The following is an 8,316-nucleotide window of genomic DNA, read 5'->3' as shown; positions in this document are numbered from 1 at the left end:
GGACTCTGGCCTCATTCTAGCTTTTTGCTTTTGCCTTTACCCTGATCTCTTTATTATATTGTACTTTATCTATTTTTGTAAATTGCCACAGTATCTTTTTTTGCACCAAGGTGGACTGTACCGAAATAAATACATGATCAAAAGTTTGATTTATAAGTCTTAATTAAATGTTATCATCTGCATCCTTACCATAACACAGACATTTAATAACTTTAAAACAATACTTAGTTTGTTATGAGAATTGGCCTTGTTACTGGAAACTGATCTGGAAAATGAACTAGGGCAGAAGAACCCAAGTCAGACTGAAAACCAGGCCCCTCCCAGGGTAGAGGAGAAGCAAGCCATTCCCAAAGGTACAGACATCACCTTGAAGCCCCACCTTTAGCTGCAGAGAGAGAGAATCCCAGATCAGGGGACATGGGGCTGAAGGGACGGTAAGAACAGAAAGAAATGTTTTCCTGGGAAAAAGACAGTATTGTGGAATCGGGGAGGGGGGCCTTGAGCATCACTGAGTGATGTTTCTCAAACTTCAGTCATTCATGTGACTTTTGTCACATTTCTCTTTACCATCTTCAGTATGCTTTATTGTTTCTTTTTTCGATCATTTCATTCTTTTTACTAATTTTATTTCAAAGGGAAGCTTTATAAGCTGTTAGCAAAAATGAAAACAAAAAATCTTAAAAAATTTTTTAGAGATGAACTTCCTTACAATAGTAAAAGATAGCCAGTGACCACAAACACAAGGTGATCAGAATGTGATGCTGAGAACACGCAGTCTCGCTGGACACCATGCCTATGAAGCAGGCCCAAGGTCTTTGTGTAAAAAAGAAGGTTAGCAAATGTTCAGGGGATGTAAAGCGCAAATGAGCAGAATGTGGACATGTCCTTGATGTAATCAGAAGGGTGAGATTGAAAGAGAATAGCTTCTCCCATATGACTTAATGGGCCTTCACATGGTGCCTTAGGTACCTCCAAGGAGCAATCAAACCACCGATGAGTGACTTGGATTTAGACTGGCTTCCCAAACACACATACACATGCACTTGTTCAGCCCAGTCCCCACAGGACAGACAAGTCAGAAGCACAGTGCCACTCCTGCCGCGGCAGAGGCTGACGGGGACATGTCCCTGTCACCACTCAGACCCCACTGGGGCTGATCCTAATCTCAAGCAAGCCAAACATGGCTGGGTTTTAGGTAACCTGGACCATGACCTCCCACTCTGGCTCCTCACCAGCACCAGTCTCATCTGTTCTCTGCCCCACCCTCCCCCAACTTTGCATCAGCTTTGCATTACTCTGCCCAGGACAGTGGTCCCTGCACCTGTGCATGGCCGCCTCCCTCTGTCATTCAAGCCTCAGCTTCCCCAGGGACACTGTCCCTCAATGCTGAGTCTAAAGTTGTCCCCATCACAAACTTCCTTGTATCTTCACTAGCAGGTATTTATTAGTTTTCCTTCTTCAGGCCTGTCTCCTGTCCCTGGAGTCTGAGTTCTATGAAAGCAGAACTTACTCTCTTCTTGTTGATCAGCACCCAGGAGACCCCAACAAATGTCTGCAAATAACTGAGTGATCTGTCTCAGAACCTAGAGTCAGGTTCCAGGCAGGAATCTCTAGAGTGTAATCTCAGATCATTAAGGTTGGAGAGCAGATGGGATATTTCCAGATGGAATTCTCTCCATCCTGAAGTTCTATGAAAATGAGAAAACCCATCTTCAGGGAAAAAATGCCTCCCTAAACCCCCACCCTGGTCTGCAGCCAGACACTTGGCTAGTAAAGAAAGCTGTGCTGTTTCTGTCGTCTGTGGCAACAACACTCTCACATGCCAGACGCGCAGCTCTGAACCCCAGTTCAGTGTTCAGGGCAGCTCAGTAGCCCACAGAAGCCAGAGACTGTAGAGCTTAGGGGGCTTGGGGGCCAGACTGACTTATCTCTGACCCTTACCAGCTTGCCTGACAGCATCACCCACCAGAAAACGAGTGACAAGTCTTGTGCAGTTTTATAAACCCTGAGCATGATGCCCAGTACACCGTGGGCATTCAGGAGGCAGTAACTCCTGTTAGCATTGTGACCAGTTAATTCCCTGCTCAGAGGATCTGCCAGCTCTTCCAGCAGAGAGCTGTGGGGTATCCAATGTGATTGATGCTTGTGTGCCAGCCTTGGGGGCACCAAGCTGAGCAGGTCTCACTCCTCCCCTTGGGAACGTGCTGAGAGGTACGGAAGCCTTTCGTAGACACATCCATATGGTGTTCTTGGTGCTTTGAGAACCAAGAGTCTTTAGGGGCTCCCTGTGCCTAACCAAGGAGTGGGGGCTGCTTCTGGAGCCAGGGAGGTGCCAACACCTCCCAGCCTACCTCCCGGTCAGAGAGTGAAGAGCCTCCTCTGGTCCCTTTTTGATGCTCTCCTCAAAAGGGATGACCTTCTCCTGCCCTCTAGATTTTCTCACTAGGGCTTCAAGCCCTAGAATTTCCCCTTCACTGAGTGGGGAAGGAAGAAATAACAATGACTGTCTATAGGAACTCCGCTGTCTGGATGTGTGCTCCATGCCAGGCTCAGTTGCCGAGTCTACAGCGTCATCTCATTGAATCCTCCCAGTGACCCCACAGAATAGGTTCTTTTGCTGTCCACGCTTCACAGATGGGGAGACTGGGGCACCAACTGCTGTGTAAACTGTTCAAGGTCACACAGCCATGAGGACCGAGCTGCAGCACCACCCTCTCAAAACACCATGCCGGAGGTTCTCGCACCCAGCTCCCAGGGCTTCTCTGGTGGTCCAGTGGCTAAGACTCTGTGCTACCAATGCAGCGACCTGGGTTCGATCCTTGGCCAGGGAGCGAGATTCTACATGCCACAACTGAAAGATCTTCGAAGATCCTGCATGACCCAAATAAGAGCTGGCACAGCCAAATAAATATAAATATATACATACATAAAAAGCTTTGAGAAAAAAAATTCAGCTCCCATCAGAATCACTGCTGGTGTCCAGGTGCCACCCCAGACAATGGTCCCTGGGGACGAGGACTGAGACCTGCCCAGAAGATCGTGCCATGGGGGTTGGAGGCCCCCTTGCCCTTCACTCTCCCATTGCTCAGAAGGGGCACCCCAGGAGTGATGGGGTGGATCTGTCAGATGCCAGGCTGCACCTATGCACCCTCCTCCTGGCTGCCCCAGAAGAACAGCAGAGGGAGCAGGCCTTAGCCTGTCATGTGGGCCATTTCTCCCCAACGGGGCAACTATGAGTGGGGGTGGGGTTCCTAGGGCACAGAGCACAAAGACACCCTCTGCCCCAGGCAGTGCCCAGACGCTACCCTACCCACCGGGTCCAGTCTGAACTCTGCCCACATCTGGGGCCAGTCCCTCGAGCCCCTACATTCCAACAGGGACTCTGTGAGGCAGAACAGACAGGGCTTTCAGGATGCATGCCTGCCAGGGGGTATGAATTATTACCGAGAATTATCTGCCATGAGCTCAGGGTGCCATTTCCCGTGCCAGAGGTTGGCTGCCCTGCCCTGGCCCTGGCTGCTTGGCTCCGGGGCCCTCATTCCAACTGTGCAAGGACAGAAACTTTATTCTCTCCCATGGCAAGAGGCCTCCGCCCCTCACCATCTGTGCAGCACCCCCTCAGCGATCCCCCCACCCCAACCCAAGGGCCAGGGCCCCCCCTTCTCCATGGCTCAACACAGAGCAGATTAGATAGGGTGATTCCAAAGACAACTTTCCCAGGTTTCTTTAAGCCAGGGATTTTATTGACAGGGAAAGTCACTGTTACCAAAATGTCCCATCCCAACCTGGCCTGGCTTTTTTGCATGAGGCCTTGATGGACTTGAACAGCTGCTGCAGCTGCAACAATCTTCTAGTGGGGGCCAGACAGCCCTGATTTGAAACTCAATTTGCCACCTACCACCTACCACCTGCAGAACGTGGGCACTCTACCTGAAATCTCTGTTCTCAATTTCCTCATCTTTAAAATGGGAGTGACAACCTCGATCTTCACAACCAGGAATGTTGCGAGGCTGAAATGAGCTAATGGACATGCAAAAGCACTAAGTGGCAACACAGAGGGTGTACGGCAGGGTGAAGCACGGTGCACCATGAAGAACCTCAAAGACTGACTTGGGGCGTCACTCTAGGTCTGATCACGTGAGTTGTCAACAAATGCAAGCATATCCTCAAAACTGATTGTCTTCCTTGCCTTCTCTAACAGAAGAGTGGGGAGGGCACATTTCTTTCATCCAGTGAGCCCACTTGGACTGGCTGGCAGTAGTCATCTATGGGAGCTGCCCACCTGGCCCAGGGCGAGGGAGGACAGTGAAGGATTAGCAGGGTTTGCCATGAGAATAAGAAGTCTGGCTGGTGAGATATATGCTATGTTTGCTGTCTCTGTTATGGAACAAGGTCTAAATAAAACTCCTCACTATTTTTGCCTGGATTTGTGTAACAGCTTCTACATTGATCTTTGTGCTTGTCGTCCCTTCCCACCCTCTGATCTTCAACTTCAGTTGCTAGAGTGAATTTTCTAAAATGAAAAGCTGACCATTTCACCCTATTACCTGTCACTGTCCCATGGCTCCTCCCATTGCTCTAAGGATCCCAGGGGTGACTTTCAAGGCCTCCGTTCCCTTTCCCAGCCCCACCCATAGCCACTCACTTCCAAATATCCCAACTGGAAGCCCCATTGACCTGCAGGCCTTCAAGAGCCGAGATGTGAGGATCCAAGGCAGCTTGGAAAGTCAGACCCCAAACCCTGTGCCCAGACTCACAAGACCAGGTTGAGATCAGAGGAGCAGCCAGAGATTTCACTGCATTTGCCAACAGTGAGTTTAACAAACCGGAGGGAGCTGGTAAACTTCCAATGAACCCTGAAGTGCAGTTTAGCAAAGCGGTCACCTGCTCACCCCTAACCACACTGATGGGATTAGTTCTGCGTCACTCCTGCAGAGGGGAATTTACACGGCCCTCTTTTCCTGATCGCCCATTCCAAGACAAATCTTGGCAGCCAGACACAGGGTGGAGGCTTCCAGGCACCGCTGTATCCAGAGATTTCTAGTCCAGGATCCAGGCATGTATGAGGACCCTTATCCCACAGGAGGCCATTGAGGTTCCTCCTCATTCCTTCTCAGTCCTTGCTATTCCCCTAAAGGCAATCAGATATTTTAGTCTTTCAGTTTCACAAGATCCCACCCTATACTCCTGCTCTGGTCAGGTGCAGAGATGAGCCTTGGTGATTCAGCGATGGTGCAACGCGAAAGTATTCAATGGACATTGTCAACAAGCTGGACAGGAAGGGTTGATGGTCAGGAAGCATAACCCACACCACATGGCTGAGGAATGAGGAACTCAAAAGCAAATCTACATTTGTTTCTAAAAGATTGGGATGTTCACTGAAATACTAGGGAAGAGTCTAGACTTGCTCAACAGGCAAGTATATGAATGAGTTCCTTGAGGGAAAATAGCTTCTTTAAAGAAAAGAATCCAAACAGGTTTGTTTTTTCTTTTTTTCTTTTTTCTCTTGAACTTTTTAACTTTGAAATAATAACAAAGTTATGGAAAAGCTACAAGAATAACACAAATAACTCCTAAATTCTTTTCCCCTGGATTCACCATTTATTCATATTTTGTGACATTTGCTTTCTCATTCTCTCAATAGAGAGCTTTGTTTTTGGACATTTGAGGGTGAGATATGATGGCCCTTTTCCCCTAAATATGAACATTCACATAACCACAGCACAATTAGAAAAATCAGGAATTTTAGCATTATACAATATTATACCTAATCTAGAACTTCCTTGGTGGTTCAGACAGTAAAACGTCTGCCTACAGTGTGGGAGGCCCGGGTTCAATCCCTGGGTCAGGAAGATCCCCTGGAGAAGGAAATGGCAACCTACTCCAGTACTCTGGAAAATCCCATGGATGGAGGATGGGACCCTGGTAGGCTATAGTCCATGGGGTCGCAAAGAGCTGGACATGACTGACCGACTTCACCTTCACTTTTCTTTCACTTTTTCATACCTAATCTACAGATCTTATACAAATTTGGTGATGCTCAGAGCAATTTTTCTCCAGATCAAGATCCAATCCAGAATAACACATCACATGTAAATCTCCCTTAATTCTGGAACGGGTCTCCAGCCTTTTTTGTTTTCCATGACATTACTATTTTTGAAGAGTACAGGTCATTTATTTTGTAAAACATTCCTGGACTTTGATTTGTCAAATATTCCCTCATGATTAGTTCCAGGCTATGCATTTGGGGCAGAGATACCACAGCACTGATACTGTATCTTTCTCAGCACTTAGTATTGAGAAGCATGCACGCTCAGCCACTCTCTGCAACCCTGTGGAGTGCAGTCAGCCAGGCTCCTCTGTCCATGGGATTCTGCAGGGAAGAACACTGGAGTGGGTTGCCATGCCCTCCTCTACGGGACCTTCCCCACCCAGGGTTCAAACCTGCATCTCCTTCATCTCCTGTATTGGCAAGTGGATTCTTGCCACCTCGGAAGCCACCTAGGAAGCCCCATATTAAGAAGCACTTCAAGTCCATTTGCCCTATTACTGGTGATGGTTACCTTAATCACTTGATTAAGGTGGTGTCTACCAATTTTACCTACTGTACAATTACGATGTTCTCTTTATAATTAATAAGTAATTTGTGGGGGAGTACTTTGAGACTATATAAATATTTTATTTATCATCAAACTTTCACCCTCTTAGCATCTTTATTTCTATCTATTTTAATTTCTTAGATGATTGCAAAATTGTGACAATTTCTATTGTTATGACTCAGCATTCTACTGTAAAGAAGAGTCTACAGTTATAGAAACATACAGGGGATGGTGAGGGCATAAATTCTTATCTTATTCAGTGGGTTATAATTCATCATTATTATTATTTGCTTGATAATCAAATTGTTGCAGATGCGGCCAGTGAGAACTCATGCAAGGTGGCGCTGTGTCATTTTGCTGTGTCTCTCATATTCATTGAGCAATTCTCTATTTTCTGGCACAAGACGATGCTCTAGACTCATCCTATATTTTCTCTGGTCTCATGTAGGAACCAGCCATTTCTTCTAGGAGCTCTGGTTCCCCTGTGGAGGATGATATTATGGTACTTAGAAGGTAGGAGCTGGGCACAGCTGGGCTCACTGTCAATCTTCTCAGAGGATACAACTAGGAAATGCATACATATATAAATATAAATCCAAGAGTTCATACTGATGCCTCAGTTCCAATCATTTCCTATTTGTACGTCTCTTCTACAACAGTAAGAAACCTGGCTCTCAACATGCTTAATACATTTCACCTTTTACTCAATCTGCCGGTACACAGAGACTAGTTTCAGAATTAGTCACTGTGAAAAACAAGACCATTAGGTAAAGTTCAGTATTTGTTTGCAGTTCTTTTTATCTTTAAACTGAGAGCATATATCAAAGTTGTGTGTTCAAAAGCTACTTGGGGTGCTTGCTTCAGCAGCACAGATACTAAAATTAGAACGATATGGAGATTAGCGTGTCTCCTGCATAAGGATGACCCCAAAATTGCTACTTGAATTAGTCCTTTTCCACTTCAGTGTGGTTTGTTATTCATTTGAAACATAATTCAATAAATTATAAATACAGAGATATTTCACTTGAGATTTTTTCTATGGCTTGTTTCAGTTCTCTTATGAATAACATAACTAAATTTTCTTTTCTCCACTTTTTTTAAGCTTGTCTTATTGCTTTTGTTTTAATAAAGGAAATTAATTCTTTTACAGTAGTGAAAACTAATTTATCCGGTCTTTTCGCTGACATTTTTTGTTATTTCTTTGATATGGATGGGAGAGAGTTAGGAGCCCCTCCTCGTATCTGCCAGAACCCAGCACCTGGTCTGGAGCATAAGAATGCTCAGCAGACATTTGTGGAATGTTGGCTGGAGGCTTAACAAGTGACTTCCCCTTGTACCTGGATAGATAGACCCAGGGTCTTGACCTTATGATGATTATAACGATGATTATCACAGTAGTTACCATTAAGTTGAATAATTGTGAAAAGTCTTAGCAAAGGGCATGGATGAGGTAATCACTGATTAAATTGCACCTGCTATTAAGCACTAAGAACCTGGCATGGTGCTCCATTATCTTATTTAATCCTTCCAATAATCCCATTTTACAGATGGGGAAACTTGGATTTTAGAGAGTCATTTGTTCTTATAACTAGGAAGCTGTGAGTTGGGACCTGAATCCAGACCTGACTTCAAAATCTACACTTTATCCACAATATGTCCCAGGCTTTGTATTTCCAAAGACAAACACACACTCAGTCAGCTAATTCAAGGAACTCTG

General features: G+C 45.8%; 1 non-coding gene across 1 annotated transcript; it reads left to right on the top strand.

Moving 5' to 3' along the window:
- The first annotated feature begins 7,450 nt into the window (after positions 1 to 7,450).
- Positions 7,451 to 7,555, top strand: LOC138093685 (U6 spliceosomal RNA). The gene has a single exon (XR_011146131.1). It is a non-coding gene; the product is annotated as a U6 spliceosomal RNA (small nuclear RNA).
- The last annotated feature ends 761 nt before the right edge of the window (positions 7,556 to 8,316 follow it).

This window comes from Capricornis sumatraensis, chromosome 1 (assembly GCF_032405125.1).
Source record: "Capricornis sumatraensis isolate serow.1 chromosome 1, serow.2, whole genome shotgun sequence".
Taxonomy (NCBI): domain Eukaryota; kingdom Metazoa; phylum Chordata; class Mammalia; order Artiodactyla; family Bovidae; genus Capricornis; species Capricornis sumatraensis.
Note: the sequence above shows the minus strand (reverse complement) of the source record. Positions and strands in the feature narration are given on the sequence as shown.